The sequence below is a fragment of the Uranotaenia lowii genome, chromosome 3, assembly GCF_029784155.1.
Source record: "Uranotaenia lowii strain MFRU-FL chromosome 3, ASM2978415v1, whole genome shotgun sequence".
In the NCBI taxonomy this organism is placed as follows: Eukaryota; Metazoa; Arthropoda; class Insecta; order Diptera; family Culicidae; genus Uranotaenia; species Uranotaenia lowii.
Window position 1 is genome coordinate 158,138,296 of NC_073693.1, and position 8,656 is coordinate 158,146,951.

The window sequence follows — 8,656 nt, forward strand, 5'->3', positions numbered from 1 at the left end:
GCAAAATTTTCGAACTAGAAATTTAGCAAACGAGAGAAAATTTAGCCGCCGCAATTTTTGCTTACTTTTTAGCAAAAACCGGTAGAAAAGAGCCCCGGATCTGAAATTTCAAAAATTATTGTTTTTTCTCTGCTAATTCGAAGGGAATGTTTGATCATTAAATAGAATACACAAATAACTTCATATTTACTTTATTTTTCACATTTTTTCGGAACATCGTTTACCTCTTTTCGTCAAATTGGAAGTAATTAGTTCCGATCCTGGGAACGCACCTTCCGGCGAGCAAAATGCCAATGGCCGACCCCCATCAACGATTGCAACTGGGTTGTGCCGGATGCAGCGCGTTGACATGCCAGTTGTGGTCCCTCTCTATTTCCGGACTGATGCAAAAATAAACGTTGTTTGCCGGCAGTTGCAACCTGGTAGGAAAAACAAACAATTTGGAATTTAAAAATCGTAAAATCTGTTCACTTCAAGATCGGTCCTTACCTGTACGCATCCGGTGTCTATTTGTCAACCATTTTGTCGTTGAACTACCCACCAAACGAACCGCAAGCATCAAATTATCGGAACCGCGATGTACCACTTCGGTTTGTTGTTTTTCTCCCAACTGGCGGCGGCTGCTGTCTGTAAACAAAGCGGCTAGAAAACCTTACTTTTACTAAAATCAAGCAAGATTAACTTTGTTATTACTAAAATTAAGTAAATTTTGCTTTTTGCTAACTGAACAGTAAAAAAAATTTTTTGCTAACGGAAAGTAACAGCGAATTTTTGCTAAGTGGAGCCCCGAAAGTTTTGTGTGCATATAATTCCACTGAAAGATGATATTTTTTTTCAGATTAACAATGTGATGGTGCCAGGTTATTTTTTCGTCTAGAACAGGCATGTCAAACTCGTTTAGGTGTGCGGGCCGCATTTAAAATTTTCTATGACATAAAGGGCCGCAGCCAAAACCAGTTATAAAACATAACAAACCTATTAGTTTCGCGGAGATTAGATACAATACAATGGAATATAGTTATAAGTTAACTTGGAATGAAATTTTGCGTTAAATTTTTATCAAAGCTTTCAGTAATTCTTATATTTTCTGAGATACTTGTTTAATATAATATCAGGTTGAAGTTTATTTGTCACTGACACTTTCATTATTGTGAAAATTTGTATCAGATAATCTCGAACGATGAGTAGTTTTTGTAGCTTTCATTATGGAATAAAAAACTGCTCATATAAGTAGGTAATTGCAAACATAGCAAGAATTCTGGCAACAAATTTCCGCAACTCAACGTAGCGTTCAGGCAAATAGCTGTAAAATTTTGGTACAGCCACTTCAATGTATTTCGCTTTTAATAAAGAGTCGCACTGCAGCTCTATCAACTCTAGTTGCAAATTATCAGCAGCATTTTTAGGAGCAAACGAAATCGGAGATACTAAAAACGAAAATTCTTGCTCGTATGAATTAAGTCAAGAAAACGGCTTTTGAATGCATTTAGTAACGATTCTAGGTGAAGTACGTATTTTCCAAATGATGCAGCCTCATTTGATCTTTTCAGTCCTTGACACGTAGAGAAGTGCACAAGGTTTTCTTTGGAAATTTTGTTTATCCATAACCGTAACTTCGCTTGAAAGTTTTTTACATCATCACAATCAGTTATGATATTTTTTTCTTTTCCTTGAAGTTTTAAGTTCAAATCTTGCAGGTGGCCAGTGAGATCAATGGCAAATGCCAAATCCTGAAGCCGTCTGCTTGAAAATGTTCAACAGGTTCACCTTTAATTCCCAAAAAATAATATTATTTCGTCTCGTAGCAAAACAATTCTTTTAATTATTTTGTGGCAGGAAAGCCAGCGTACTTCTGTGTAGTAAGGAACACAATCGAATTCATGTCCAATGTTTTCCAAAAATGTCGAAAATTGGCGATGATTCAAGCCACGGGAACGGATAAAAATTATAGTTTCTGAAACTGGTTTTAGCACATTTTGGAACTTTAATTGCATTGCGCATAATGCCTCTTGCGCATACATTGAAAATGAGCAAATTTGAAATTGCTATTGGTCACCCTTATTTTCGCAGTTTTGCATCATTTTTTATAATTTTATCTTCATACTTTTTTGAACGGACAACAAAGAAACTTTGAAGCGTGCTATCTCGAAAGTAGCTTTTGTGCAGTTTACCCCTTTGGCTCTGAGGGTCTCATATGATGGGATCAGTTTACAAACTTGAACTTTATTTATTGACGTCAAGTTTAAAATTTAAAATCGACCTCTGAATCCGAATAGAAGTCAAAAAAATATCTGCGAAGAGCAGTTTATTGATCAGATTATAGAAAAAGATAATTTTATGAACAGTAGCTGAAGATATTTAAAAAAAAAACAAAATTATTTTATTCATTTTCCAGTATTTCAAAAAGTGCTCTAATCAGATTTTTTGGATTTTTTTTTTAATTCAGTGACCGATATGGTATTGAAAATGACTCTCAATTTACCAATAAAAAATATTGTTAACTAGTGTTATTGAAAATGTATGCTGTTTATAGGCTCACGTATTCGGATAGGTTTGATACAAAAAGAAGACTCCAGCGGTGGGATATGTTTTTGTTCAATTCCGGTGCAACCAACACACTTACCGCAAAATTAACGGAACGTTAGACAAGTGGTCGCTGAAATAAAATAATTCAGAGCTACAAATTTAATCACGAAATTTTTTTGATTATTTAGGATGTGCTTTTTTACAATAAATAATGTTGTTGTCCACGCTTACGTACATCTTCAATTTAAAAAAATATCACAATATGTCTGTTGTTCCTTCGTTAAAACAAAAATAACAGAACTAAAATACTTGGAAGATATATATGTTGTTTGCGCTATGAATGGCAGCACACAATCTTACACGGAAGCGGGAATCACCTCAAACTGTGGTTCAGAGCAACAATGTGACGCGTGTTTTTCTTAGAGGAAATTTGAACATCAAAAAACATTTGCATTAAGTTGAAAACGTTACATTCAACTTTAGTTATTTGCAGTAATATTTTACATAAAAATCATTGGTGTTTTTTGTGATAATTTAAGATGGGGCTACGCGGGCCGCATTGACCAAGGCCGCGGGCCGCATGCGGCCCGCAAACCCCCAGTTTGACATGCCTGAGTCTAGAAGGATTCCAAGATATTTAAAATAAACAACTTTTTCAACAACATCGTTTAAATAATTTGGATCCCTGTGCGGTTGAATGTCTTTTCGTGATTTATTTATTTATTTATTTATTTATTTCTGATCAACAGATCACATATAGATCCAAATGATGACTTAAAATTAAAATTAAATTAAAACAAAACACTTAGGTCTAGCTACGGGCCCCTCAGCGCACTTAGAACTTTTCTTCGGAAAACATCCCTCGAAACGTCGAAGTCAAAATGCTCGGAAAAGCGGTTGAACGATTTCATTGCACCGATGAGGGCGCTGTTTGCTCCATAATTGTTCATTCGAATGGGAACATACAATTGAAGATCCTGATTCCTAAGACCACGGGGTCGCACACTTAGTGGAATAGCTTCCAGTAAAGTGGGACAGTCGATTCGCGATGTCAAGATATCAGCAACGAAAGATGCACGGGTTGCATGTCTACGGGCTTGAAGAGTGTCAATGTCTATAAGGCGGCATCGATTTTCGTAGCTTGGTAAGCGGGAAGGGTCTTGCCAGTTCAGATGCCTAAGAGCAAACGCACCAATACGGGAGTAAACGCGGCCCGGATTTGCTCATTTCAGCGGACCGGTTTTAGGATACACACTCTTTTGCGCACCGGGCGGCAGCATTTATTATTTTTAAATTTAGCATAGCACTGAGAAAACTTTTGCAAAAAACTTAAATTAATACGGACCGAATAAATTTTCGATGTCGTGAGTTGTTTTGTTTAAATTTCGATTAATGGTGGGCCTTAAAAGGGCCTGAGTTGTTGGCGGTTCTTCGACGGGTTAGCTGCTATCTGTATAAAGTGACGTCAAAGTCGACATCCTAGTTAAACATGCCGTACAGCAGCAGCAGAGCCAAGCAGCTTCGAGCGACCAGCAATCGGAACCCGTGGCGGGTGCAGCAAGAACTTCCGGGCAGCAGCTGCCGGGATTATCCAAAAGTCAGCGAAACCTGCGCGAAATATGCCAGCTGCTGCGTGGATTTCCACCATTAAGCAGGAGGTTTTCCGCCGCTGGTCCCAGGACTTCGGCTTCGAAACCTTTTACCCTGGTGCAGCGAGATGGAGGAACATGTTGTCATTGCCCGGTTCAAACCTATCTATGCTGAAGATACTGCTGATGGAAACACCCGGCCACAGTTTCAGCAACTTAAATAAATAAACTTCAATTGTAAACAACAATAATTCGTTCCATACATCCTCCTAGTCGTGTTTGCAGCCAGCCGATTCATTATATGGTCATTCGGTCGAACAGAATAAAAGAAAAAAATCGTGTTATCATATTATTTATTTTAAAGCATCGTGTTTGTTGAAATGGACACAACATTTAGCCATTTAGGCAATATAATTCAATTTTTTTTTCCTAACTTTAAGTATAACCTTCGGAATCTTTGTTTTAGACTATTTGTTCCAGGTTCTTGACGGGATCCTGTTTCCAGAATATCATGGAAGCTAGTGTTGTACTGAAGTTGTCCTTCGTAATAATTCACATAGATAGGGAAGCACGTGAGGCAAAATGACGCCCTGCAATTCGGTGCTGTGATAATCTTCACCCTCCATTCGTAATTTGCTGGATCGGATGGATAAAGCTTGAAGGCTGACTCCCATGAATGAAACCGTGCCAGCTGAGTCGGTGGAATTATTTTCGACTTCTATCCTCAAAACATCACCGCTTCCGGAAACAGTACGTTTGGTCACCGAACGTTTCCTGGAAAACAAGTGTCGTCATTCTCAGTTGAAAATACACAAGAAGCATTCTTACCCAGCTCCTTTTTTTGCCCGATGTGACTGACTCCGGAGTGCACCGGAGCACTGTGAGCTGGCGGAACCTTAACCAATGCCTGAGTGGTCGTGCTGTTGAGATGATGGGGAATTTTTCACTCGACGATGAGCTGCTGCTGCTGTTGTCGTTCTCGACTGAGGCACCGCTCGGAAGTGGGGGAAGCCTGGGCGGGTCCAGCTCGATCGGTAGCGTAGCATTGTTGCCTTTAATGGTCCGTCTGTTGGGTCTGGTGACGATTAAAAATTAAAATCAGCCGTGACAAACTGAATGTAAACAAACTTTACACGCTGAACGTAATTTGTTAACTCAGCATTAAACGGTAGAATTTTTTCAGTGCATGTTTGCGTTCGCCCCTTTCTAGTGAGCAAATTTGGTGATTTTGTCGGTCCCGACGGCAACGGCCCTATTTTGCTCACCTTCATACTAACCCCTGGTGCGGTATGAAAGTGATCAAACTCGTGAGCATTTTCACTTTGCTCGCGATTGCTGCGGATGCCCTAAGGGCGTATCGTAAAAAGCGCCGCTGGATAGCCTCGAGACGTTCAGCGCCGTTCTGGTAGTAGGGGCACCAGACGGCAGATGCGTATTCAAGAATGGAACGAACAATGCTGCAGTATAGGCTTTTCAGGCAATACACGTCCTTGAAGTCCTTCGCTACTCTAAAAATGTAACCAAGACTTCTGGATGCTTTGTTGACTACGTAGTTTGTATGTGTCTTGAATTCCAGTCGCTTATCGAGGATGACGCCCAGATCGTTAATATGGTCTACGCGTGCGATGGGCTGTTCTCCAAGAAAGTATTCCGCAATCAAAGGCTGCCGCTTACGAGAAAAACTGATAACTGCGCATTTGTTACGAGTCAATGGCAAGCAATTGATGTCGCACCAATGAGCGAAGAGGTTGAACTGATTTTGCAGAAAATTAATATCGTCGTAGTCGTTTACGGTGTAAAACAGTTTGAGGTCATCAGCATAGCAAAGTTTTGGGCTGTCAAGGAGTGAAAGCACGTCGTTAAAATACATTAGGAAAATAATCGGTCCTAAATGGCTTCCTTGTGGCACACCGGAGGAGGCAGAAAACTGCTTGGAAAAGGTATCACCAGTCCGAACAGTCAGTTTGCGCCCAGTCAAATAACTGCGAAACCAGCCAAGTAATGTACCACCGAACCCCAGGCGTCCAAGTTTCCCTATGGCAATTTCGTGGTTCACTTTGTCGAATGCAGCTGATAGATCGGTGTATATGGCATCAGTTTGAGATTTTGCAGCAAAGCTTTCATGCACAAAAGAAGTGAACATTAACAAGTTGCTTGTCGTAGAGCGTTTAGGCATGAATCCGTGCTGGTCATTAGAAATGTAATTCTTACAAAACGAGCAGATGGGATCCAGGACCACCAATTCGAATAGTTTGGCTATCGAACATAAGGCTGAGATTCCACGGTAGTTGTTGACATCTCGTCTATCACCTTTTTTGTGGACCGGGAACATATAAACTTCTTTCCACAGTAGCGGAAAGGTAGCTCTGTCAAGCGAAGCTTTAAAAATAAGACGAATAGGAGTCAACAAAACAGGCATGAAACTTTTTAGAAACGAAGCTGGTATCCCGTCCGGACCCGTAGAAAAGGAATTCTTGAGCTTCGACGCTGCCTTTGAGATGATTGCATCCTCGATTTCAATACCGTTCAATGAAAAGCCCAGTGGCGAAATGTTCCTGATAGCATTAGCCAAATGCTCTGGGGATGTGGAAGCTGTAGTGAAAATATTTGAAAATTTCCGGGCAAAAAGATCGCAAATTTCACGATCAGAGTTCGCCGTAATGTCATCCAGAAACATGTGAGTAGGAATACCAGGTTCTTTCCGCTGACTATTCACGTGTTTCCAAAATGATTTTGGGCAGGATTTGAGGTTACGTTGTACTCGGCGAAGGTAGTTCTGGTAACAACGTTTGCTGGCTTTTTTATAAGCCGAATTAAGCTTCCGATATATATACTTGGTGTAAGGAGATTTTTGTTCGTTATAATTTCGAAGCGCACATCTTTTTTCCGTTTTCAGTCGTCGCAATTCAGTCGTAACCCAGGGAGTTCGTAGATTTTCTCTGATAGTACGTTTAGGCACATGACGATCAATTATATAGTTCAGGATATGCGAGAAGGTTTCTGCAGCAGAGTTAGGATCCGATAAATCGAGCTCCGATGCCCAGTCGATGGTGGCCAAGATGCGAGAAATGTCATCGAAATTGGCGTTCTTATAGTCGAGGTAAAAAGCTGGTAAATTAACAACACGAATCGTGATCGTGATGAACGAAAAATCATGTATTTTGTTTTCGTGAGATTGAGGGTAAGTAAGTTAGCAGAAAAATATTGCTGTAAGATCACTAAATCTTCCTCCATATTTTTGATAATGGTGTGTGGACATTTTTCCGGGTAAAAGAGAGCCGTATCGTCCGCAAAAAGACGTGGTAAACCATGAAGTGGAAGTTTGCTTATGTCGTTTATGTATAGTAGAAATAAAAGAGGTCCGATGTTGCTACCTTGAGGAACACCAACTTCAAGGATCTCTGAGGAACTAAACGCATCTTCAATAGAGACAAATTGTTTTCTACCGATTAAGTAGCTACGGATGAGATCATCAGCAATGCCCCGGATTCCATAGCGTTCTAGTTTATCAAGGAGAACATTATGATCAAGCGTGTCAAAGGCTTTTTTGAGGTCTAGGAACAAACCAAATTTGATTGTAAAATTATGGGAGATAGGTAATTTTTTAAACTCAAGAAAAAAAAATCCAAAGTTTGTTGATTTTCAATACGAATTCACACGTTTGAAGACCCTGTGAATGATAACATCCCCATTTCTCGTGCAAAAGTCAAATTTTCATCGTTTTGTTATTGTCTGAGTTTAACATTTTAATATAAAAAAAACATAACTCGCTTACGAAAAGTCATATGCATGTAGTATCTTCGGTAAAGTTGCCTCAAAAACTTTTGACTACAACTTTGTAGAAGACAGTTTGGCTCTATCTGTCCACTGGAAAAAGTTATCATGTTTAAATCATGCGAAAATGACATACCCTAACATTTAATTTAAGATTACTAAAGCACCTGGTTTGATGAGCATTTTTGCTGAAGACTTGCTGAAGAGACTCTTGAAAATCAAGATTTATTACCCGAAAAATGGTAAAGATACGTCGATGACATTTTTTGTGTAGTTGGACAAAGATTTTTTTTTGAGAACTTCTAACATCCATAAACGGTTTGCATAAGAATATCAAATTCACTTGCGAAATAGAAGAAGGCAGGAAATTACCTTTCCTGGATGTTCTGGTAAAAAGAGATGAAGGTCTATTCCAATTCGAAATCTATAGAAAGCCGACAAATGAGGGTAATACCGAGTATCTCCAACCAATCTTTTCAGCATAAGATAGCAGCATTCCACCACATGATCCATCGGATGAACGCCATTCCTCTCTCAACTGAAGGAAGAAAAAAGGGGCTTCCATTCAAGCCATGAGAAAAAAGAAAGATTGTTTCAACGGAAATATTTCACTACGCGGAGAAAAATATATAGATTTATCCAGGCTTGGCAACACACACTCATTTGGGGGAACACTTGAAAAATTGCACGCAGAGAAAACTTGGATTTTGAAACAAAACAAAACTGACTTGGATTCAAAAAAATCATTTTTTCGATTCAATCTCCTG